This window comes from Protopterus annectens, chromosome 1.part0 (genome assembly GCF_019279795.1).
Source record: "Protopterus annectens isolate FY-2018-M chromosome 1.part0, PAN1.0, whole genome shotgun sequence".
Taxonomy (NCBI): domain Eukaryota; kingdom Metazoa; phylum Chordata; order Ceratodontiformes; family Protopteridae; genus Protopterus; species Protopterus annectens.
The window spans coordinates 827,065,635-827,092,967 of record NC_056725.1 but is presented as its reverse complement, the minus strand read 5'-3'; positions in this window follow the sequence as shown (position 1 = coordinate 827,092,967).

Genomic DNA, 27,333 nt, shown 5'->3' with positions numbered 1-27,333 from the left:
CTTAAGTGTTCAATTGCATTTTTTCTGCTGCATTTGTTACTGCTTGTTAGTAGCGTAGTTAAATTCTAACTGTTATTCTAAGTCTTTTGGTTTAAACACTTGGGCTTCAGGTCAGTTATTTTACATTAAGAAGGTTTGTGGTCTACACTCTTGTGGGAGGAGATGGTAGGTTCTGCCCTTCTGAACTGAGAATTGCTGGTTGAAGACTTATTGTGTCTACTTATTTGAACTGTTTTTTTTTTTTCTGAAATTGGTGCACTTTGTTTGCTGTAGCACAGATTAGATTCAGACCTGCTAAATCTAGCTCTGTTTGTATAACTTGAGCACTGAACCAGGTCATCTTTTGTTGAAGTGGGTTCCCCTGCACCCTAGTGGCAGGAGTGTGCAGTTTGAAATTGTCTGATTGAAGGTTGGTGGAACAGGGCTCAGTTTTTGAGCTTTTTTATTGGTTAATTTGTCTAAATCAGTTTGCTGTCATTTGCCACATAAGGAGATCCAAGCCATCTGCTGATCTCTGCAAAACTTTAGAATTTTTCACTGTATGTTGCACTTTTTAACTGCATTGTTGCCGTATCACTGCTTATTTGAATTTTTTTTCTGAAATTGTTGCAATTTGTTTGCTGTAGCATAGACTAGATTCAGATCTGCTTCATCTAGTTCTGTTTATATAACTTGAGCACTAAACCAGGCCATAGTTTATTGGAGATGGCTCTCTTGTACCCTAGTGGCAGGAGTGTATAGTTAAAACTCATCTGATTGATGGTTTCTGGAACAGGGCTCAGTTTTGAGTTTTTTTTATTGGTTAATTTGTTAAGATCAGTTTGTGCTTGTTTGCTACACAGCTCTGCAGTTTTGCATTGCAGACTGCTACACAGCAGTGGGCACCATTGGTGATTATAGACATAAACACTTTTGTCTGCAAATTTTCCATAGTACTCTGTTGGTGCTCCATTGGTGAGTTCTCATGATTGTCCCTCACTGACAGGTGATACATTCAGTGAAGCTCCTGAGGTACCAACACAGATCTTACCCACAAGCCCTTCATATTGTTTGTCCACTTCTCCTGTCCCATACTTTACCTGGTACTTCCTTATCCTTTCCCTATTTTCTGACCACATCAACTTACCTAGCATTATGGATGGACAATTTCCAACAGTTTCCCCAGCCAGCCTGGTCAACATGGGTATCCTGAGGCAATGTAGCAATTGCCTCATATACACTGACAACCCACTTTTTCTAGTCCACACAAATTCATTATGTGAGAGATGCAACTGGACCAAGAACTTAGAATCTAGGCTCCCTTGCTCACCAGTCGGTCCATCTGATACTAAGCAGGTTGTCAGCATGCACACCTCACCTCCTGCACCTACCAAACCAACAACACATAAAACTATATGTATGGAGGTCCTTACAAGGAGCGGACCTAAACAGTAGAGACCTCCCAAACACAAACACATGCACCATTCACATAATGCATCCACTGCAGAACATAGTACTCATAATATATCACACACCAGTGTATCACCAGTCAAGCCCCTAAGGCATAACACAAAAAACAAACATCTTAGAACTAGACATCTCAGTTGAGGCACACAGATGTCCTTCTCACCAGGATGGATAAGGAAAAGGTCACAGTTGGCTGTCTGTCAGGTGCCAGGATCTGTCACGTCAGACATGCACTCAAGTCTGTCAAGAACAGGCACTGTTATGACTCTGTCATAGTGCATGTTGATGTGAACAACTTGAGACATACCTCAATGGACTATCTGAAGAGAGACATGACTGAGCTCTCTGATTATGTGTCTCAGGCAGGCATGTCCCTAGCCTTAAGCAGCATCTTACCTTTGCCTAGGATGCTACCTCAATGAAAACAAAAATTGACTGACTTCAACAATTGGCTTTGTTTCTGGTGTCATTCATAGCGGATTCATTATCTTTCAGCCAGGGATGACATGGTTGACAGACCATGATACTTTGCCAGAGATGGTCTTCATCTGTCACCCCTGGGATTTTGGTTACTGGCAAAGGCTTTTGCCATCCCCATAGTGCCTTTTTTTAAGCAATGTCACAAGAACAAAATTACCGGTGTAAAAATACCCTCTAAAAACAACCTCAGGTTTATGCTGCTAAATGCCAGTAGTCTTAACTGGAAGCTGCACTCACTGGAAGCAGTCATCACCCTGGAAGGTGCTGACATTTGTGCAGTCACTGAGACCTGGTTTAAGGCTGCGGAGAGCAACCCTGCTATACCAGGTTACATTTCCTTCCACATGTTCAGACCACAAACTGAAAGCATGAGAACTAAAGGAGGTGGAGTAGCAATATTCATTAAAGATAGCTACACCTCCAGAGTGGTTAAAAAGCATGATTCCTTTGAATTACTCCAGGTGCAATTGACTGTAGGTAAGACCCCTCTTTAGGTCATTGCCAGCTATAGGACCCCCACCATGAATCATGAAATCCACTCAGCCTACTTGGATCTACTTGAGTCAATCAAGATACAACCAAACACCCTAGTTTTGGGTGACTTTAATTACCAGTCCATAGACTGGGTAAATAATACGTGTTCTAACGCAATTGCTCAAAGGTTCCTGAACTTCGTTAACTCCAATGCCCTGGACCAGCTGGTTGACATACCTACAAGGGGCTCAAACATCCTGGACCTGGTGCTCACCAACTTAGTTGACTGCTGCACCACCCGCAGTGTGTGGCCATCCCAGGTGAGATCTGATCACTAATCAGTCTCAGTAGAAGTAACTATAACACAAGACCCCCCCCAGTCTTAGCAAAAGCTTCCTTCCCTTGCAAGCCCCTGGCTGCTGTCCACTCTTGCCCTGGCTTACTAACTTTGTATCTAGCTCTACTCTACAGACTCCTGCCCCCGCCAAATTCCTTTTGGTGTGTCAAGAACCTATCCTTTCCTCCTGCGACTGAAAGTGCTGGTCTTATCTTGTACCCTCTATCAAGAAAAATAAATATCTAGCTCTACTCTACAGACTCCTGCCCCCGCCAAATTCCTTTTGGTGTGTCAAGAACCTATCCTTTCCTCCTGCGACTGAAAGTGCTGGTCTTATCTTGTACCCTCTATCAAGAAAAATAAATATCTAGCTCTACTCTACAGACTCCTGCCCCGCCAAATTCCTTTTGGTGTGTCAAGAACCTATCCTTTCCTCCTGCGACTGAAAGTGCTGGTCTTATCTTGTACCCTCTATCAAGAAAAATAAATATCTAGCTCTACTCTACAGACTCACCCCGCCAAATTCCTTTGGTGTGTCAAGAACCTATCCTTTCCTCCTGCGACTGAAAGTGCTGGTCTTATCTTGTACCCTCTATCAAGAAAAATAAATATCTAGCTCTACTCTACAGACTCCTGCCCCCGCCAAATTCCTTTTGGTGTGTCAAGAACCTATCCTTTCCTCCTGCGACTGAAAGTGCTGGTCTTATCTTGTACCCTCTATCAAGAAAAATAAATATCTAGCTCTACTCTACAGACTCCTACCCCTTAAATTCCTTTTGGTGTGTCAAGAACCTATCCTTTCCTCCTGCGACTGAAAGTGCTGGTCTTATCTTGTACCCTCTATCAAGAAAAATAAATATCTAGCTCTACTCTACAGACTCCTGCCCCTGCCAAATTCCTTTTGGTGTGTCAAGAACCTATCCTTTCCTCCTGCGACTGAAAGTGCTGGTCTTATCTTGTACCCTCTATCAAGAAAAATAAATATCTAGCTCTACTCTACAGACTCCTGCCCCCGCCAAATTCCTTTTGGTGTGTCAAGAACCTATCCTTTCCTCCTGCGACTTAAAGTGCTGGTCTTATCTTGTACCCTCTATCAAGAAAAATAAATATCTAGCTCTACTCTACAGACTCCTGCCCCGCCAAATTCCTTTTGGTGTGTCAAGAACCTATCCTTTCCTCCTGCGACTGAAAGTGCTGGTCTTATCTTGTACCCTCTATCAAGAAAAATAAATATCTAGCTCTACTCTACAGACTCCTGCCCCCACCAAATTCCTTTTGGTGTGTCAAGAACCTATCCTTTCCTCCTGCGACTGAAAGTGCTGGTCTTATCTTGTACCCTCTATCAAGAAAAATAAATATCTAGCTCTACTCTACAGACTCCTGCCCCCGCCAAATTCCTTTTGGTGTGTCAAGAACATATCCTTTCCTCCTGCGACTGAAAGTGCTGGTCTTATCTTGTACCCTCTATCAAGAAAAATAAATATCTAGCTCTACTCTACAGACTCCTGCCCCAAATTCCTTTTGGTGTGTCAAGAACCTATCCTTTCCTCCTCGACTGAAAGTGCTGGTCTTATCTTGTACCCTCTATCAAGAAAAATAAATATCTAGCTCTACTCTACAGACTCCTGCCCCCGCCAAATTCCTTTTGGTGTGTCAAGAACCTATTCTTTCCTCCTGCGACTGAAAGTGCTGGTCTTGTCTTGTACCCTCTATCAAGAAAAATAAATATCTAGTTCTACTCTACAGACTCCTGCCCCCGCCAAATTCCTTTTGGTGTGTCAAGAACCTATCCTTTCCTCCTGCGACTGAAAGTGCTAGTCTTATCTTGTACCCTCTATCAAGAAAAATAAATATCTAGCTCTACTCTACAGACTCCTGCCCCTGCCAAATTCCTTTTGGTGTGTCAAGAACCTATCCTTTCCTCCTGCGACTGAAAGTGCTGGTCTTATCTTGTACCCTCTATCAAGAAAAATAAAGTAGGTTATGGGCATCGTCCCTTTGCTGTGAAAGGCTTCCTGTCTGATACTCCGACCAAGGTCTTTAGTTTGCCTGAGCCTGTGTCGCTAGCAGCCAGTACCTTACCCTTTTAGTCTCTCCACTACCCCTTTGCCCCTACTCCTTTCCCTGCTCACCGTTCTCAGTCCTTTGTACTTTTTCTCTTTACCTTCAGTAGTTTCCCCACTCTCCCTCTACTGTACCTGTGCTATCTGCTATCTGCTAGGTGGCACTCTCCTCTTCTGCTTATTCTTAGCTTTGTTTCTCTACCTCTGCTTCTCCTTTTGCTATTTCCACACTCACCATCTGCCTTATCCTACCTGACGTACTGCCTATCTCCCTTCATATTGTTCTGTTCTTATCCCTATACTTGCCTTTTTGTTACTTCTATACTTGGACCTGCTCCCTCTTCATTCTACACTCTCTTCTTATACTCTTATACTGCCTTCCTCTAATCTACTTTCATTCTCAAATGTACCTAGTCTGTATTCCTTCAATCTCACACCTACCTTCCATACTCACCCTCCTTTACTGATTGTCTACTTTCCTATCTCTCCTTCAGTTGTTTCTACCACGCTCGCTCAAGTGGCTCAATCCGCTCCCCTCCCTACCCCCAATTCCCACCCACCCCCAGGGGTCCTACACTTAAACCTCTCTAGACACTCCCCCTACCTCTACCATCCTATCAGCTTTAATATTTTTCCCTCTCTTTTCTTTAAACCCCACCCCTCATCTCTCCCCCCCTTTTTATCCCAATACCTCTCCCTGACCTTTTACCCTCCCTTATTAGTTCAACCTATTATTTCTCTCTACATCTTGCCCTCATGATGCCATAATCCTTTCTTACACACTCCCTACACTACTTCTCTCATATTTCACTTCCTGAAACTTGCTACATACCTGTTTAACTTTTTTGCCTCTACCTTACCTTTCCTCTATAATGCCTACCAACCATTTTACTATACCTATACTCTCACTCTTACTCTTAACTATCCTGCTCTCAGCCTACCTTCTTACCTTCTTTGAAAATCAACTTTTTATCCATCCTACATTCACACAAAAACAAACCTTAACTTGCCCTTCTACTACTCTCAACTCATACCCCATAATTTCCTAAACCCCCAGATACCTTCTTTCCAAATATCATAGACTCTCCCACATTAATTATGCTCTAACTACTGACAAAAAATTGAAGCGTCAAATCCACCTAATAAACAACTCATTAACTAAACTTATTTATCTCACCTTACAAGATGGAGGCATCCATCCTAACCCAGGACCAAGAAACCCCTCATCCCAAAGTTCTAGATCAAAAACTAATAATACTCTCCTAATAGGTCATCTCAACATTCAAAGTTTAAATAACAAAGTATCACACCTCCATGCACTCCTAGACACCGACTCTTTCGATATCCTCTGCCTCTCAGAGACCTGGCTAAAACCTGATACCAAAGATACTGCCATTTTACCACACGGCTATAATATAGCTAGACTTGACCGTTTAAAACGTAAAGGTGGTGGAGTTGCAATCCTCTATAAGAATCATTTAAATATCTCCACCCTGCCTGTAGACCCAACTCAGGATAGCAAAGCAGAAACCATTATTACAAAACTTCAACTGAACTCTAAGAAAGCGCTTTACATAATTTGTATGTACATACCTCCTGGTAACAATATACCCACTTTAAAAGCCTTTCTCAACTGGGTATCCACTACTTACCCCCAAGAAACTGTAATTCTTGGTGACTTTAACATAGACTGGAAATGTATTAATGCTGAAAATCCTACTTCTCACATTAACCTCCATGGTTTCTCCCAAACCATGACCTCAACCACAAGAATCAATAAGCCTAACAATAAAGACAGCATTCTTGACTGGATACTTATAAACAAAGGCAAACAATTTTATGATGTAGGAACCCTGCCAGATGATATCAGTGACCACTGTCTGACTTATATTACAAGAGACAAAATTGAATTTCCAAACCTCCCAAACATTAGAAAAGTTCGCTCAACCAAACATTTTAACATAGATTTATTTCAAGCTGAACTAAATTCATGTAACTGGAACCCCTTAAAAACACTTCCTCTGGAAAATGCAGTATTATACTTTAATACTACCTTCTTATCTATTCTTGATAAACATGCCCCCGAACGCACTGTCGGAATGAAACCGAACATTGCCCCCTGGCTCACTAAAGAAACTAAAAACTTAATTCTCTCCAGAAACAAAGTATGGGCTTTATGGAGACACCATAGAAATAACCCTGATCTTATCCACTTCCATCAGCTTAGAAATCTGACAAAAAAAGCAATTATTACTGACAAAAAGAACTTTTACTGTAGACTCCAACAAACCAACCATAACAACCCCAAACAGTTCTGGTCTTCAATCAATAAACTCCTTTCCCCAGGAACGACCACAACTCCCACCCCTCAATGCTGACCCAGACAACCCCCACCAAACTGCTAATACTTTTAACTCTTTCTTTATTGACTCTATCCAAACCCTAGCCAGACAAATGAACATCAACTATGTCTCCCCTCCAAGTAACCCTATAGACCTATCCTATAACTTTACACTACAACCTATCCCCATATCTTTTATCCACAAACTTATTAACAAACTTAAACCTTGTACTCCTTCAGCTGACAAGCTCCCATCTCTCTACCTCCAAAGGGCTGCCAAAGTGATTGCATACCCTATATCCATACTCATAAATAGGACAATCCAAGAAGGAACCGTCCCTGAGATCTGGAAAGTTTCCCATATTATTCCATTACATAAAGGGGGTAACTCTATCGATTACTCCAACTACAGACCAATTGCTCTCCTTTCCCCATTAGCAAAACTTATGGAAAATGTATTCACCAGCAACTCCTACAACATCTCACTCTGCACAACATAATAGCAAACTGTCAACATGGTTTTAGACCTCATCACAGTACTACCACTGCTCTCTTATCTTTTGTAGAAACCATCAATAAGAATCGTAATAACAACCTTCTCTCTTCTGCTCTCTTTATTGACCTCTCCAAAGCATTCGACATGGTCAACCATTCCACCTTAATTAACATACTTGAATCCTTCTCCTTTGACAACCTTGCCACTAAATGGTTTAAATCTTACCTTAGCAACAGACAACAAGCAGTTCTATGGGGAAATCAACTCTCTTCTCTCCTACCCATAAACATTGGTGTCCCTCAGGGCTCCATTCTTGGGCCACTTCTATTCTCCCTTTTCATTAATGATCTCCACTCTGCTATCCCTCAAGCTACCTGCGTCCAATATGCAGACAACTCTACCCTTATCTGCTCTGCTTCTTCTCCTTCTGAACTCTGCTCACTTACTCAAAAGATCTTCAACTCAGTTGAAACATGGTTCTATAAACGTTCTCTCTTACTAAATGCCAAAAAAACTAAACTTCTTCTCTTTACTCCCACCACCCGATCCCCTTCCTTACACTTCACCATTTCCTCTAATAATGCCACGGTTATCATACCCGATCCTACAACAAAACTGTTAGGAATAACCATTGACAATAATCTCTCTTTTGATCAACACATTAATTACACCATTAAATCAGTCAACAGAAAAATAGGATCCTTATATCGAATTAAACCCTTCCTAACTGAATCTGCTAGAGCCAAGATTGCCCACTCCCATCTATTGTCAACACTTCTCTACGCTTCACCTATATTTACCAACTTTAAGAAAGCTAACCTTAATAAACTGGCTACATGCTACAATAACATCGCCCGCTTTGCCACTGGCAACCCCTTCAGAACCCACCACTGTATTAACCTGAAACAACTTGGCTGGCTGGAATTCCAAAACCTTCTGCTCATGCCCCAACTGAACATTGCCCACAAAATACTGCACCAGCCTTCAAACACCCCTATACTCTCAGAACTTTTAATTCCATACAATAATCTTAACTCCCTTCGTTCTTCTAGAAAACTTATGGCTAAATTAACAAAGTCCAATAACTCAGCTGGTGACTCTCTTTTTTCTAGTACAGTAGGAAGGAACTGGAATCTACTACCCAGTGACATAACACTAATCTCATCACTGCCCCTCTTCAAACAAAGAATAAAAGAACACTTGAAAAGTCACTGGCTCTGTTCCTGCACTAAACCTGACTAAATTTCTACCCCTTCTCTATCTAGCTCCTTCCCCCACATCTCTCTCCCTCTTCCCCGAACAACTATCTTTTATTTCACTTACCTCTTTTCCTCTTCGCTGAAAGTTTGTTTAACCCTTTCTTATCCTTTCATTTTTACTTTACTCTTCTCCTCTTACTTTCCTCCCACTTCTCCTCCCTACTCACCTTTCCCTGATTATTACTTTTCTATAGTTTAGTTTGTTTATAGGTAATGATATGAGTTCCTATTTGTAAATTGTTTTTGCATGCTTACTTTTCTTTATTGTCTTTACATTTATCCTGTTGTTTTTGTTGTATTTGACTTCAAATGTTGTATGTTTTTTTGTATATTCTGTGGAGCTTTTCTCCCCGGGCCTCTACTGAAAATGGAAATATATCCAGCTAGACTAGCCCGGTCAACAAATGTAAAATAAATAAAATAAAAAATAGACTAAAAAACTTCTCCAAGGTCAATTACAACCTCTTACACAGCGGCATAAATAGCTTCATAGCCCCTCCCCCACTGATGGAACAGACACATATGCTGAGTTATACACCAATGCTTTATACAAGCACCTGTACAATTTGTATTGACTCTGCCGTACCTGATAGAACCAAAGCAAGGTCTTCAAGGAAACACAAACCTGCCTAGTGGACAACTGCCATCAACAGGCTATACAACAGTAGAAAGAAATTGCTGTCTAAGAGCAGGAAGGAATGGTCTCAAAACTGGAAACATTCCCTCTCCATCATCAACTTAAACAAGCAAATAAGACCCCTAGTGAAGTCCTCCAAAGCTAACCATGAATCCAAATTAGCTTCTCTAAGGATAGCCACAAGGCATTCCTTAGTTACATCTGTAACCTCAAAGGTAAGGATAAAGATTTGCGAAGAACATGTAGTTAATGGTACTACATATATAGAATCTGTGGATATAACAAATCTGCTGGCTGACAGGTTAAGTGAAAACTTCACTCCCCTGTCCCTGACACATATACCCCAAAGCATCCCAAACACCTGTTCCTCACCTAGTATCTCTGAGGAGCAGGTCTTAAATGCACTCTCCAAGGCCAAAAACACAGCCTCTATGGAACCAGACAAAATCCCAGGCTGTGTTCTACATGGGTTTAAACAGGAATTAGCATCACCATAGAGCATGCTTTTCAATCACAGTCTAAGCACTGGCTTCATCCCAGTGGAATAGAAAACAGCTACCATCATCCCTTCACACATGGGGGGGGTGATGCATCCACGGACCCTGGGAAGTATAGACTCATTAATCTGCAAGGCCATGGAATGAATCATCATGGACTTTATTAACAAAGATATAGGAAATCTCCAAATGTTTGAGACAGTCACCAAAGCCCTAGACAAAGGCAAAGCCACTTTATACTTACCTGTGACTACTGCTTTTGCGTCAGGATTTTCCTCCTCCTCACTGATTGACTCCGGCAAATCTTTTACTTACCTGCTCCACTCCCACCCCAGGCCTCCTTGCTCCCGTGTAATCTCTGTTTAACATAATCTTCCCCCTTCCCTTCTTACACCCTAACTTACTCACCCCCTTTCCTCTCTCGCATCTTTGCTATACCCTCCACAGATACTTAACCCCTATTTTCTTTACGTTCTGTACAATATTGCCTACTGACTAGTTCCATTAAGCCTGCCTCTCTTCACACCTTTGTATGGTTACTGCCCCCCCCCCCTTTTAACCTGCCCTTGCCTCCTCTGCCTTCTCCCTCTCCCACCTCACATCCTGCCCCAAGGGCATATAGAGGGCAAGTCTAGAGTGGCACCATCTTTTCTTTCTTGGTACCTGCCCTGGCTGCTGGGCGTCCCTGGCCTCAGACGAGTGTCTGTTATATAAGTAAGATACCTATATAACTAATGCTGTTTTGATTGAGCAGTAAACCGATGATGTAGTTTGTTACATTTCTTTGTAGTAAACTGGTAACTTATTGATCTATAGCACTAGTATAGTGTCTCTGATTAGTTATGTAATTAGCTTGCACCATACTGCTGTAGAGGTAGCCCATGCTGGCATTTGTAGACGTCCTGTTTTAAGACTAATGTTTTAACAACTGTCGCAAGAGTGAATGATTATTTACTGCCCGTCTGTTATTCAGTGAGAAAGGTTAGTGGGCTTACTTAACAGTGACTCAAATGCACTTTGCCTCCCACGTGGCTCTTATCTCGCTGCTCCTAGGTGTTTTCAAACCCTACTCCACCTGCATTTGCTATCTTTACGTGACATATTTTAGCGCTCGTATGACTGTCCAGTGTTGTTAAAGGCTCTGTAATACTCAGTAGCACAGTGTTTTATGCAATCTTTAATGCTGCATTTATGCCTATGCTCATTCTAAAGCAGTTATACAGTACTCATCTCTTCGGCGTTCCTGCCTCAGCATCTTTACCCTTTTTTATAATCTGATGCTTCCGCACACTCCATTGAGGTGAAATTAGACTCCTGATGTGAAATAGAGTTACCTTACCCATATCATTTGCTAGAGTAGCTCTTCCAGCTCCTGGGGTAACCTGCCCAAAGTACGCTCCTTTGTAAGAGCACTGTATCCTACTTTTAGGTTTCATTTGCATTTTTTGCTCCGTTTACAGCTCCTGCAGTAACCCACCCTTAGTACGCTCTTCTGAAAAAGCGTTTTATCCTGGGGTATCCCACCCAAAATACGCTCTGTGATAAGAGCATTTTATCCTACTTTAAGGTTTCATTCACATTTTTTTCTGCTCCTTTTTCAGCTTCTGGGGTTACACGCCCTAGGTACGGTCTTCTGCAAGAGCGTTTTATCCTACTCTTAAGTTTCATTGGCAGTTTTACGCTCCCGCACCTCCCTTTAAACATAGCTTTTTTACTTATTACCCCCCGATTTTGTAACCCGCCCCAAGTATGCTCCTCTGCGAGAGTGTTTTATCCTTTTCCCAGGTTGCATTTACAGTCTTAGGCAACACATCTCCCTACAAACCTATCTTTTTACTTTTCCCCTCCTGATGTTATAGGATAGAGGGCAAGGCTCAACCACATGTTGGACTCCCTATTAAAGCTCCTGGGGCACTCAGCTGTACTCTGTACTTTCTTATGGGAGTGCTTTTGCCTATAATTTCTGCTAGCGTTCATGTTCATGTAAAGCTTAGCTGTCCTCTGACTACTTTTATTGTCAGAGTGACCTACTTAATCTCTCAGATTGCAGATATTTTGTGCCCTTTCCTACTCTTAGTTGAAGTGTGCATGTGTTAGACTGCTTCACTCCTATTTGGTCATCAAGTAGTCATTAGCGTCTCTCTCCTGGACTCAAATGTGTCTTAGCAGCTGGCTAATGGCTGCCTTCCCTGACGACACACATGCCAACTGATATTAGGTGTACTGTACGCATGCTTAGTGGCCTTCACTGGCAAACCACTTAGGGGACTTGATCGGAACTTATTTTATGCACTACCTTACCCCTAGAAGTAGTTCATGTTATTTTATGAATAGTTTTTAATTGTTTTGGGCTAGAAGTTGTTCATGTTATATTTTGAACCGTTTCTAAAGGTTTTTTGGCTATCTACACAGTGTGCATTATTTAGTCACTATATCAGTTTCCCTGCCAATACAAGGCAGGTCTGTTTATTTATTTACAAGTGTTATGCACAACCTACTGTGCCTAATGTGATTGTTACACAGTCTGAACTTTTACATCTACTTTGTTTTCCGGACAGAACTAAGCTGATATTGTTTACATAGTGTGTACTTTTGTAATACTAAATGGTATCTCACCAACTGTCCCTATTATTGCTGAATTATGACTGTTATGCCTATGTCTTGGTAGCCACCTGTTAATGCCTCATGGTTGTGTACTGTGCCACCTTAAACATTGTTAAGTTGTGTCTGCTCTGTGCCCTCCTTGCTTGACTTAAAGATTCTGCTATCATTGTTCTTGTTGCCCTCACTCCTAATGTATCTTGTATCTTTCTATTCTGCCTAGCTTTACCCCCCTACTCTGCATGAAAGGACCTGCAGGGTCATAAAGGATCTTATTACAAATCTACCTTCAAGCCATACCAACGAGTGGTCATCCTATTCTGCTGACTCGGACTATAATCTTTCCTGTGTTAACCAAACAAGAAAGTATGTCTCCTCCCTGGTCCTAAACATTAAAGTGTATTAGTAATAGCTTCACTGTTCCCACTATTTAAGCTTAGTCTGACCTGTCTAGGTATCTCTTACCTAGCTTGTTTGGAATTTTTAAGACATTGAGTCAGACAGCCAGCAGCCAGACCCCTCCCTGTCCTTGTGCCTGTGGTGTATTCCCCCCGACTCCTCTTTCAGAGTCACCTCTAACTACTATTTTTTCTAACTTCACCTGTATTCTGCTCTCTGCCCACTAGGCGGCACTGTTTGCCGGCTTTGATGCTATAGCCTTTCCTCCAGTTCACTACATTTAATTGTACTAATTCCCTACCTGATTTTCTTTTTCTTGTCTTACTTCTTGCTTAGCTGCTAATCTGTTATCTCACTCCCTCTAGTATCTCCTCTCCATCCCACTAGTAATTCTTCTCCATCCTCTTAGCCTTTCTTTTTCTTTCTTCTAACACTCTATCACCATATTTTTTATCTCCTTTCCTTTTGCCTTTGTCACTTGAACTACTTAAGCCACTTTATACTTACCTGTGACTACTGCTTTTGCCTCTGGATTTTCCTCCTCCTCACTGATTGACTCCGGGAAATCTTTTACTTACCTGCTCCAACCCGTTCGACCTCCGGGCTCACTCCGCTCCCCTACCCTACCCCCAATTTTCCACACCCCCTCCCTATTCTTCTCCCTATCACAATCTCCTGCACTTTACAACCACACCACCACCTCTACTACTTCCTACTTTAATTTATCTCAGGTTTAGCTCCACCCCCTTCCCCTTCCACACCCTACCTTGTACCACTATATAGCATAGCTGTATCTCTACAACCTCCTTTTACTTATTTTATTAACTCAAATCTCCCTCCAACCTACCACATTTAACATTTACTCCCTCCTCCTCCTTCCCTTATACTTCCATATTACTTTCCACCTTCTTCCCTCATACCTCCATATTCAGCCTTTCCCTCCACTGACTTATACTGCTTCCATTTACAACCTAATGGACCCAACACACAAATCAATTTATACATACCTTCTTCTCCTAACTACATCTCTTGCAGCTCTTACTATACCTTATACACTAACCTCCTTTGAACATTTCTCTTTTCTAGAACACTTTCCCAACCAACAAACTCTCCCTACTTCCCTTAGACATACACTCCAACATAGTAATATAACCTGTACTTCTACATAACTACTTCCAAAGTACCATAGATCAACCCATATAACCTACTTCCTTGTCAAACAATCCACTCTCAATATCTACAAAATTCTAAAATGTATTCAATATCCTCAAAAACACCCTCTATTAGCCAGCGATATTCATCCTAACCCCGGTCCTTATACTCATACATTCAACCTCCCAAATAACTCAACGACACCCATCAGCACTACCCCAAATAGGCCATCAAACTCACTGCTGACAGCACACCTTAACATCCATATCATTAACAATAAAATTACCTACCTTCACGTACTCTTACAAGTGCATTCCTTTGACATTCTCTGCATCACAGAGACATGGTTAAAACCCACTACCCTCGACCAGAAAATCATCCCTCCAGGGTTCAATATCCTAAGAAATTACTGAAAAACCAAAAAAGGTGGTGAAGTAGCCATTTTGTACAAATCAGGACTCCAAGTTAGCACCTTCGACTTGCCCCTACCAACAGCTAATAATGCTGAAACCCTTACTGCCAAGCTTCAAATTAACAACTCCAAATCTATCTATGTTATTTGCATATATCTCCCCCCAGGAAATAATATTAATACACTTGAAAACATATTTAATCACCTCTCTACACACCTACCTCAGGAAACCATTGTCCTAGGAGACTTTAATATAGACTGGATAACCTATTCTTTGCCCAATCCCACCAATCACATAAATCTTCACGGTTTCTCTCAAATAATTACCACTCCTACCAGAATCCATAAACCAAGTAATAAAGCAACCACCTTAGACTGGATCCTTCATAATACTTATAGACCAGGAACCCTTCCAGACGATATTAGTGACCACATGATTACCTATATTATTAAGCAAAAAATTAATTGCCCAAATTATAATAATGTTACAACCTTCCACTCCAAAAAATTCTTCAATCCTCAGTCCTTCCAAAATGAACTCAAAGCATGTGATTGGTCTCCCATGTTACACCTTAAACTAGATGAAGTAGTAACCTACTTCAATACAAAATTCCTTCATATCCTCAACTCCCATGCCCCACTTCATTCCTCCCACATAAGGACCAAAATTGCCCCTTGGCTTATAAAACAAACTAGGCAAAAGATCCTCCTCAGAAATAAAATTTGGAACAAATGGAGAGCCTCTAAAAGTCCATCAGATCATCTTTACTTCAAACAGTTAAGAAATGCCACCAAGAAAGAAATTCTCAGGGACAAAGAAGACTATTACTTTCAACTCCTACAAACCCATAAAGAACAACCTCAGAAATTCTGGTCAGGCATTAACAAACTTCTTCAACCAGGTCACTCTAAAAATCCTTCATCTTCCGGATTCAACCAAAATAACTATGAACAGATTCCAGATGCTTTCAATAAATATTTTACTGAAGCCATTTTAACCCTTGCCAATTCTATACCACCAAGCAACTCTTCACCTCTAAACACCCCTAATACTACAACTCCTACCTTTCACATACAACCTGTCCCTACATCCCAAATTTCCAAACTCCTCCAAAAACTTAAACCCTGCACCCCTTCTGCTGACTGCCTTCCAGCAGAATACCTGCAAATAGCAGCTAAAGCCATTGCCTACCCCATCTCCATCCTTATAAACAGAACAATGTCAGAAAGTAAAATCCCTTCCATATGGAAAGTATCCCACATCATTCCCCTACACAAAGGTGGTACATCTACTGAGCTCTCAAATTTTAGGCCTATAGCCTTACTCTCACCAATTGCCAAAATAACTGAAAAATGTATACACAGTCAACTACTTGACCACCTTATCCATAATAACATACTTGCCAACTGCCAACATGGCTTTAGACCATTCCATAGCACAACTACTGTTCTACTATCCTTTGCTGACTCTATAAACAAAAATCGTAACAACAATACTTTCTCTTCTGCTCTATTTATTGACCTTTCAAAGGCCTTCAACATGGTGAACCACAACTTACTCATTGAAATCCTAAAAGCCCAATCACTTGACTCACAATCTCTACTATAGTTTAAATCCTATCTTGAAAACAGACAGAAGGCAGTCCTTTGGAATAATACCCTTTCTTCTTCCCTCCCTGTGAACATCGGAGTACCTCAAGGCTCCATTTTAGGTCCTCTTCTCTTTTCATTATTTATTAACAATCTACATACCAAAATTCCTCAAGCCACTTGCATTCAATATGCTGATGACTCAACATTAATTTGCTCTGCCAAGTCCATAAACTCTCTCCAATTCCAGACTCAAACAGTATTAAACAGTGTTGAAAATTGGTTCATGCAACACTGCCTCCTTCTGAACCCTAAAAAAACAAAACTGCTATTCTTTGCTTCTACTCTTAAGTCACCTCTACCAAATTTCATAATAACCTCTAACAATGGCACAAATGTAGTCCCTGACACCACAACCCATTTACTGGGTGTTACAATTGACAACATCCTTAGCTTTGATGACCATATTAACTCAACAATAAAAACTGTCATCAAAAAACTAGGCTCCCTCTACAGACTCAAACCCTTCCTTACCCACCCAGCGAGAATTACTATTGCTCAGACCCACCTATCCTCTACCCTGTTCTATGCTTCTGCAATTTATACTAATCTGTCTAGAAATAACATTACTAAACTTTCCACCTGTTATAATAATATAGCTAGGTTTGCTACCAGTTCCCCCTATAGAACGCACCACTATCACAACCTCAAACAACTGGGATGGCTACAACTAGATAACAAATTACTCTATCAGCAACTTGTTATCACCCAAAAAATACTCTATCACCCTAATAATACCCCAATCCTTACTAATCTAATCACCCACTACAAAAATCTCCCTACACTTCGCTCAGCTAACAAATTTCTAATTTCTTCTGTCAAATCTAACAACAAAGCAGGGGACTTGCTCTTCTCCAACACAGTGGGAAAAAGCTGGAATCAACTCCCTAGTGAACTTTCCTCTCTTGCTTCCACTCAACTATATAAAAAGCATCTTAAAGAATATCTAAAGAACCGTTGGCTTTGTCCCTGCTCCAACCCTGATTGATTAGACCCAATATACAAGAATTACACCAGAACCAAGTTCCTATTGTTCTTTCCTTTCTTGCATCTACTCCCTCCCGATAAGAATTAACTTTAACTATCATCTGACAACTCACTTCTCTCTCCCTTGTATAACCTCTTTTCTACTCTCTCAACTCTTCTCTTCTCCACTGCTTTATGAAAAAAAAAAAAAAAAAAAAAAAAAAACACAATGTTATATTTTTTGGAAAATTAAACAATGTGTTTTTAAATAGATGTAATTTTTTACTGTATATTGTAAACTTGTCTCTGCTACTGGTTGGAGCTTTTCTCCCTGGGCCTCTACTGAAAATGGACATATATCCAGTTAGACTAGCCCAGTCAACAAATGTAAATAAAAATAAAAAATAAATAATAAATCTGTGCATACGGCCTACCTAGACTTAGAGACTTAGCCAAGACCTTTGACACAATCCCCACTCAGGCATCATTGATAAACTCACTCAGCTGGGTATCAACCCATATACTGTCAGGTGGGTTGCAAACTGGCTCACTGATAGAACTCATACAGTCAAAATAGGGGACTTCACCTCCTTCAGCAGACCTGTAACCAGTGGTGTTCCACAGGGATCAGTTCTGGGACCCCTACTGTTTGGAATCTACTTCTCTGAAGTGCAGGCTAAAACTAAAGGACTGTGGCTGACAAAGTTTGCTGATGACTGCAAACTGGGAGTCATCATTGAAACCCTGGCAATGTCAACATCCTGCAAGAAGGTCTTACGCAGACTAATGGCTGGTGCCAAAGTCATGGTCTTATACTTAATGCAAAAAAATGCATTCTCATCCCCTTCAGCAAGGTGATTTCCTGCAAACTACCACATCAATAGCAATACCCTAAGCACACAGTCAGTGGTTAGAGATCTGGGCACACAGGTTGACAGAAACCTTAACTTCAATCACCATGTCTCCACAGTGGCAAGAAGGGCATTTTCTATTGCTCACTTCATAAATAAGGGCATTGCCTCCAGAAAAAAAAAAGGTTATAACCCCCCCTGTACTCTTACCTCATCAGGCCAATAATAGAGTACAATGCTTTATTTGGTATGTACCTTTCCAAACACCTGCAGCAATTGGAGAGACATAGGTTTCTTATGAAGAAAATTCAGAGTCTTCAATATCTGTCTTATGCGGACAGACTGAAATTATTGTCACTTTACTCTGTGTCATACAGACTGCTCAGAGGCAACCTGTGCCTTGCATGTAGAGCAATCTCTGACCCCACTTTGATGGAAATGGTGCACATTCGCAAGTCAAATGGCACATGGCTCACTCGTTCAAAGGACCTTAACCTGATATGTGACATCAACAGAACTTGCTGGAGAGACAGATTTGTCTCACAGAGGTTGCCTCACCTTTGGAACAAGCTTCCTGTTCCTGTTAAACAAAGTCTCTCATTGGCCCTATTTAAGTGAAGTTTGGATGACTGGATTGGTAACCAGACATTCACCCCAAGGGTTCTATCTGTGTCCCTCTTGGACAGGGGCAATAGATGCAGATTTTAGTGTCTGCTTGAACCAGACACCCTTGGGAACATGGTTTGAACTTGGCTAGTCTTGTAAGGGCCCTGGGGATGTTAGCCTAGTAACCTCTTATGATCCAATGATCTTATGAAGACATAACTACACATTATAGAAATTAATCCTCATCACTAGTATTTAATACATCAACATGTAAGTTAGTTAGGAGGGCAGTCAGTGTTAAACCAAAATAGATTATGACATAATATTGTGACATTCAAAATGTACATGTAACCTATATACGTATGTATTACCCAGCATTTACACATATAGCCATATTGACTTAGGTAAGATGTTTCCAGAAATTTTGCGGAAAATGGAGATAATCCTAGCCATCTGAGACCTAAGTGCTATAAGTATTAATGCACCACATACATACATACCAGACACATAAAAATCGATACTACATAACTTAATAAGCAAGAGGCGATCTCTGTTTAACATACAAGGCCATGTCAAACCCACAGCTGTTGGACATGCTACACTTAAAGAAATCCCAATCCCTCAGAGCCACATGCTCCAGGGATCTAAACCTTGTCAAAACAATAAACAAAACATGCTGGAGGGATAAGTTCCTGACCCAGAGACTCCCCAGACTCTGGAATAGATTGCCCATACATGTCAAGTAGAGTGCCTCTTTGGCCCTCTTTAAAAGGAACCTTGACGACTGGATGGGAGAAAGGAAATTCACCCCGGGGATCACGTCAGTCGCCCTGCTAGACAGGGGTCTAGGGAAGTAAATAGTGTGGGAAGAAATAGCCAGGGAATTGTTATGGCTAGGCTTGTATAGGCCCTAGGGCTGATAGCCTAGTACCAACCTATGAACCTATAAGTATCTCCCATATCTGTTTTTAAATAGGTAATACACAAATAGAAAATAATTCCAAAATACTGTATACAACAATTTGAACCCACAAGTATCCATGAAACATTCACATTGGCCTATGGGCTAATATATAGCTCACTTCCTTCCATCATGCAGAAGTACTGTGGGATGTCTACAGAATCTTGCAGATAACAGAGACATGCATAGTCACTGGAGACCTAAGCACTATAGACATTAATGCACCACACAATTACTAGATGTGTAAAGAGCTGTAATGCATAACTTATCAAACAAGTATACACCTCACAAATCTGTTATTACATAGGAAATATGGAACTGGAAAATTAATATCATAAATAATGTATACTGAGACTTCAACCCACATATATGCATGAAACATGCACATTAGTGTATTGCTTAGCATTTTGAGCTAATGAACCACATGCTCCCTTTAATGCTGTAAAAATGTATAGAAAAAGACTCATAACATTACCAAGTGTTGGTGTTTAACTGTCTTATAGTTGCATTATTTTTGACAAATTGCAATATATATCAGCCTTGCTGACCTGCATTGTTCATACATTCATGAAAGTGAGTAGAACAAATATGAATATTACGATAATGTACTCTCTATAACATAGAGCTTAATACTGTATGTATATATTACTCAGCATTCAGACACACACAGAAGTATACTGTGCGATGCTTATCAAAACATTACGGACAATGGACAAGATGCATAGTCATCCACAGACTAAGCGATATAGGCCTCAGTAAACCACAGCCATGCTAGATGTGTAAAAAGCTGCACTGTATAAGTTACCAAATGAAAGTAGATATTTCATGTTATGTTCAATATTATCTACATAACTGCCACTATTTAAAAAATAATCTACACTGGGATTTAGATCCACACATAGGAAATCATCAGTTACTTTGGCTCATTGCTTAACCATTTGAGCTAGCTGTCTAAAAGGAAAATTTATGGAATATCATTCAAAGTTATTTGTGTGCTGCATGTATGAAAGTACAGTCATAATCAAAGTTTATTCAGACTGTGTACACTGGCCCAGTAACATTGCAAATAACCTCAGGAGGTGTCAAAGTGGTAATATTAACACCATTTGAATTACTGTTATCAGTATAGACACCCATTAAGTACAACTGAAACAATCTCATAAACAGATGTATCTAACAAATACATTTATTATAATGTAGGTGTTAAGATGCAAATTATGAAACATACTGTAGGCATCCACTGGCTGGTGTTGGACCTCTGCAATGCTCTGGTGAAGATCCTCTGTGTCCCTCCATTGCAGGTCATCATAGTGATGATGGACTTGTATGCCAGTTGGGTGGATCCCAGTCCATCTGTGGTGTTCCTTTGCAATTTTATTCCATATCTTAATCATCCCGAAGCTTCTGGGGTGTTCTCACATCCTCTGCTTATGTCCAACATAGACTGTGCGCATTTGATTGGTCTTCATTTCAGTCCAGTTTGGCACCCAGACACTCAAAATCCTCCTCTCAACTGACAACCTGGCACCCAGACACTCAAAATCCTCCTCTCAATCGACAACCTCAGTATTGCAGTTGAGACTGGTATAAAATAATAACCTTCACAAAAATGCTAACTGAGGAACCACTCAGTTCTCAGATAGCAATGATATAAACAGTAAATATATCAATATGACATTTTAACGTTGGCTTATATAGAATGATATCAGACTATTGAGGGAATCAGGCTCGTGTTACAGATACTCCAATTTACTGATACCTGTTGGGTAGTTGCATGAAGCACCTTCCAGTTACACCGAGCTATTAGTTAGTGTACTGAATTTCAAGAACTTCCATGGACTTGCACAAACTGGAATTCCAAAACATTGAATGTTAATGAACCGTATTAATTTTGTATGGTCCAACTGGTACTTTAAAGCTGTGTGCACATAGCTAAACTCACGGTTTAATTTCTCCAAGACTTTTGAGTTTCTAATACCATGAGAGGAATGGACAACATTCCTAAGTCAAAGTATGATTAAAGTTCATGAAATTAATATTGTTTCAGTCTTTGATGTTAGCCAAAATTGCTCTTCGCAGCACCCACAATGTGCCCAGAATCGACTCCTTCTGTAGTTCATACAGATCTGCATGTATCTGTAGCATATCTGAATACGACTGTAAATTATTTTTTATGAGACTTATTGCTCCTACTAATATTGGAACTGTCTGGGTAGCCTTCTTCCTTCATTACTGCCTGCATATCCTGGTATTTTATGAGTTTATGTCACTCTGTACCTAAGACACTGTAGTTACTGGGTGTAGCAATTTCAATAATCAATGTTACTTTTGTCTTCTTTTCCTGAACTACTTTATCTGGTTTTCTTACATCTATATTTTGTTTTTGAATTGTTGATAATGGTGATCCCATGTGATATAAACTTCATTATTCTGTATAATGCTTTGTGGCTTATGTTTGCAGTGCTTCTCAGCTACTTCAATATTGTAATGTTTGCACAATCCCCAATGCAATAGTCTTGCCACATTGTTATACAGGCCCTCTGCCATTAGTGTATCACACCCAGCAACAAGCTGTACGACTGTTTCCAATTCTGTTTCACAGAACCTGCGTTAGTCTGTTTCTCCCACATGCTCAATGGACTTTGTAAACCAACGAGTATATAGTCCACTCTCCTGGGCTGCGAATGTTAACCTTTCATCTTTTGGTTTAAATTCTCCTCTCTTTAACCATTCCTATATCAGATCCAAATCAATAGGAGGTTTTTCAAGGAGTTTTCTGTACTTTCAACTATATTTATGCCTTTTCCACATTTTTTTGCCTTCTCTTTATATCCTTTCTTTTGCTTTTGGCACATTTAGCTGTTGCCTGATTTTTATCTGTTACTGGATTGATTTCCATTCCTGCTCGACACTGATATGCTTCTGCTAAATTAAGCAGGGAAGTCATCTTAGACTTGTTCTCCACATGTTTTAAAACTTTCACTATGTTTGGATCTGGTAAGGTCAGCAGATATGTATGCAGTATTACGGCTGCAGATCTATACATGTAATCAATTTCAAGGAAGCCCATACCTTCTTCAGAATGAGGAATATATAATCTTGGTATACACTGATTTTTATATATCATTTGATAAGTATGAAGCATTTTCTTGTTTTCCTGTCCAACTGATCCAATACCCTTTGGGGCTAGTCAATCACCCCAAAACTGTAAGTCAGAACAGGAGAGGTAAATTGGTTTATAGTTTGGACTTTTTTCCTAAATGTCAGGGCTGTTTTCAATATTAATTTTAGTCTTCTAAAATGTTCCTTACTGAGGTTTGTTTGCATTTGTTTATGTTTTATTACTGATCCTTCATCTCTTCCGAAATATTTATTTACTCCCCCCTGCTCACATTCCTTTATATCACATCCTTGTCATAGACTGATATTTTCTTGGTGCCGTTGTTTTCCTGCTTTAAATGTTGCTTTTACACATTTTTTTCAAGACCAAATGACATTCTTATATCACCTGAAAAAGTTTTGACCACTAGCAGTTGTGCTTTCAGCTCCTCATCTGATGAACTATACCATTTTAAACATCCACAAAAAGATGAGAAGTCATACACTTTGTTGTTTTCTCTGATCTAAATTGTAACCATGACCTAATCTATCAAGTAAACAGCTTACTGGGTTAAGGGCAAGACAATAGAGCAACGATGACAAAGAGTCACCCTGGAATACCCCCTTTGAATTTTTTTCCCTTCAATAATAATTTGTCCTTTATGATGGCTTAGCTGGTAAGTTGTGTGCCACCATTTCATGGTCACAGTAATTGAATTAATCAATGCAGAGTGTATCTTATACATCTGTAAGCACTCCTTTATCCATGAATGTCGGATGCTGTCAAATGTTTGTTTTTTTTTTGTAATCTATCCATACCATGCTTAGATACTAAATTTTGACCCAGCAGTATATTTAGCACAATGATACTTTCCATTTGAAATTCTTAAAGTTATCTACCAATTGGTGTTTTCTGATCAAGTACTATAACCTAATCATCACTAAAGTAAATGGTTAAGCAAATTATAGGATACGATGCAAAAGTCACTGGAATATTGAATTTTTTTACTTCAATAATAATTAGTTTTTTTTTTTGGAAACAAATTTTTGGGGGTATCTAAAAATAACCCCCACCTTTTTTTTTTGGGGGTGGGGATAAGCCCTTTTTTGTTTTTTGGTTTTGGGGCTTTGTTTTGGCCCCTTCCCGGACCCCCCCCCCCCCCCCCCCCCCCCCCCCCCCCCCCCCCCCCCCCCCCCCCCTCCCCCCCTCCCCCCCCCCCCCCCCCCCCCCCCCCCCCAAAAAATGGGGAAGCCCCGGGTTTTTAAATTTTTAAAACCCTGTTTTTTGGGGTTTAGTTTTCTGTTTTATGAATGTTTAACCAACCGTAAAAGGGGGTTTTGAATTTTTGGGCTTCTAGGCGGGGCTCGCCCCCAAGGGGTTTTTGCAAAGTAAAACCCCCCCAAAAAAAAAACCCCCAACCCCCAAAACAACGCAGTTATTTTGGGATTTTTTTTAAATTTGTAAAAATGTTTAACCCTAAAAGGGGCCCCCATCGGGTTTTCCCCCTTACAGTTTCCCCCAAAATGGGAAACAAAAAAACCAAATTTATCAAAAAACCCAACTGGTTTGGGCAAGAAAGCAGGAAAAGACAACCCCTTTAACCCAAAAAATTTTTTTTTAGATTTAAGTTTTAAAAAGGCCCCACACAGCCTTTAAAAAAATTTAAGGAAAAATGAAGTTTCCTTTAAAAATGGAGGTTCAAAAAAAAATGAATTTTCCCCCCTTTGCATTTTTAAATTTAACAAATGATCCTTTGCCCATACTTTTTAAATTTTCCCTTTTGGGAAAATTTGAGTTTTTTAAAAGCTAAACTTGTCCCCCCCAGAAAAGCACTTTTGGTTTTCAGCCAAATTTTTCCCTTGCCAATTTCTGGCCCACCAAAACAACCAGGGCAATTTTGAAATGTTTAAAATTTTTAAAGAACCATTTACCTTTAAAACCCAAAAATTAAAAAGGGGCGGTTACCCCAATCCATTTCACAAGGAATACTAACCAAAAAACCTGGGGACTCAAACGTTCAAAAATGAATTTTAAAAAAACTTTGGGGAAAAATTAAAAATGGCAAAAGAAATCAAAAAGGCTTTTTGGGGAACGGAAACCAAAGTTTTTAAAGATTGTAGCTAAAATTGCAGAAATTCTTTAAATTTATGCCCTCCCCCAAGGTTGGAAGCCCCCAAATTTTGGCTGGCCCCAAAAGTAAAAAAAGGAAATAGGGGGGTTGTGGGGGCTTAAGCTGAGGCTAAAACCCTTTGGTCTGATTTAAAATTCCACAATTTCCAAGGGGACGGAAAAGGTCCCATCACACTGAACCCCTGAAAAGAAAAAAAAAGGAACCAAAAAAAACTGAATTTATCCAAAAGGGGGGCAATCCGCCTCGGTAAAATTTAAAACCTTTAAATGATTTAAGAATTAAAAGTTTTGAATTATGGGATTGAAATCCAAAAATTAAAACCCAAACAGTGGGTGCCGTGGCGCCCCCGCAAGCCAGCGAAGGTGGGCGGTCCCCCAGGCCAGGGTAATCCAACCCCAAAATTTGTAAAAAATATAAATGTTATTTTTTTTTAGAAAAATTTCAGGGGGTCAAAGTTAAAAGCAAGTAAAGTTAAAATTTGAAAAACAAAAATTACAAAGGGTTTTAAAAATTTCGGGAACCCCAAACAAAAATTTAAAATTTTTGAAAAAAGTTTGAAAAATCCCCCCAAATATTTCATTAAAAAACATTTTAAAAATTTAAGGAAAAGTCAATAAATTGGGGAAAATCCGTTGAAAACAAAATTTTAAAAGGGGGGATTTAAAGGGTTTAAAATACCCATAAAAATGCTAAAGCCTAATAGAATCCGAAGAAATGAAAAGGAATGTAGAAAAAAACCACCAATAAAGTGAAAACCCCTAAAAAATACTGCAGCAGTAAAAATTAAAAAGGGGCAGAACCAAAACCGCAAATGTTCAAAAACTCAGGGGAAAATGGATAAAAATTTGGTTTTGGGGGTTTGCTGCAAAGGATTAATTTAAAACCCAAAATCCAAGTTTTTAAAAGGCATATAAACCCCGGGGGTACAGAAAAATAAAACTAAACAAAGGTTGGTGTTGATACTTTAAAATGAAATTGAGAGCCGGACGTCCTTCCCAAATTAAATTTTTAAAGGGGCCCTTGTATTGCAGTAGGTTGTTTATATCTTAAAGGGATTAAAAGGGTAAATAAATGGGATGAAGGGGGGAAAAATTTTTTAAAAACCCAAAACCACAAAAAATTTTTAAAGGATGTAAAAATTAAATGGAATTTTTTGGAAAAATTTCATTTTAAAAGGGGTTTTCCCCCCAATTGATGGCTGTTCCCACAATCAACCCTCAGTTTTTTTAAAAGTTATGCGCAAAAAAGCATGTAGTCTGAAAAGGGTAAAACTTTTTAAAAGGGCAATTGCTGTTACAAAAAATTTTTTATTTTAAAAAAAAAAATTTTTTAAAAAAGGGCAAAAAAAAGGGCCCCAGGGAATCCATACGGGAAAATCACTGCCAAAGGGGCCCATTGGAAAAATTTCCCTGGGGGAAAAACTGCGGTGGCCCTGCGGGGAGGGGCCCCCGAAAAATTGAGGGAAACCACCTATGTGCGTGGGGAGTTGGGGAAAATCCACCGGAAAACCCCTACCCCAGCTTGAGGCCAGGTAAACCCAGGGAAAATTTGCGGGCCTAAGGCCCAAAAAGCCCGTTGAAAAGTGAAGGAAATAAACTCCCATTTTTTTTGGGATAAAAAAAAGGGCCCAATTGTGGGCCAATTGTTGGGGAAAAACCCAAAAAATGTTGATTGGAAACCCCAAAAGGTGTATAAGGCTTTGGGGGTTTGTTTTCTGTCTTTGAAATTACCCAATTATTTTAGTATAATTTCCTTCCCCACCCTTAAACCAAAAAAAAAAAGGGATTGGGAAACACAAAAAATTTACGCCCCAAATGCTGCCCATTTGCATAATTTATGGGGGCACTTTTAATGGTTTTTTCCTTTATTTTTTTTACACCTTTCAAGGGTAAAGGGGTTTTGAAAAATAAATCACTTTTCTTAAGAAATTTAGTAGGGGCCAAAAACATCTTAAAACAAGTCAAAAGTTTCCCGGCCCCTTTTCCCCAAATTTCCTGTTCCCCCATATTTTTTTAAAAATTGGGGTGTGCCAGGTAAGGAATTGGCCCCTTGGTGTGCGGGAGCAAACCCTGGTGTTTTCGTGAAACTCTGCAAAAGCCTAAAGTTACAATAAAAAATCCCTTTTGGGAAACCCGAAAGGGTTGGGGCAGTAAGGGAAAAATAAAATCCCCTGTATTTAAACCCCTTTGGGAAAATTCTCTATACCAAAGGAAATTTGAAATGCAAAAATGTGGTCTTTTGTTGTTTTCCCCAAAACCTTAGGGGTAGCTTTAGAATAATTCATGAAAAAGCATTGAAAACAAAAACCCCAAAAAATATGATCCCAAAATTTTTACAGGAAACACCCCCAAAAAGTTTAAAAAATTATTTTGGAAAAAAACCCCCAGGGGGAAAAATTCCAAATTTTTACAAACAATAACTTCGGAAAAGGGGTTTTTTTTTAAAATTTTGGAAGGTTGGGTCAAAATTTTGTG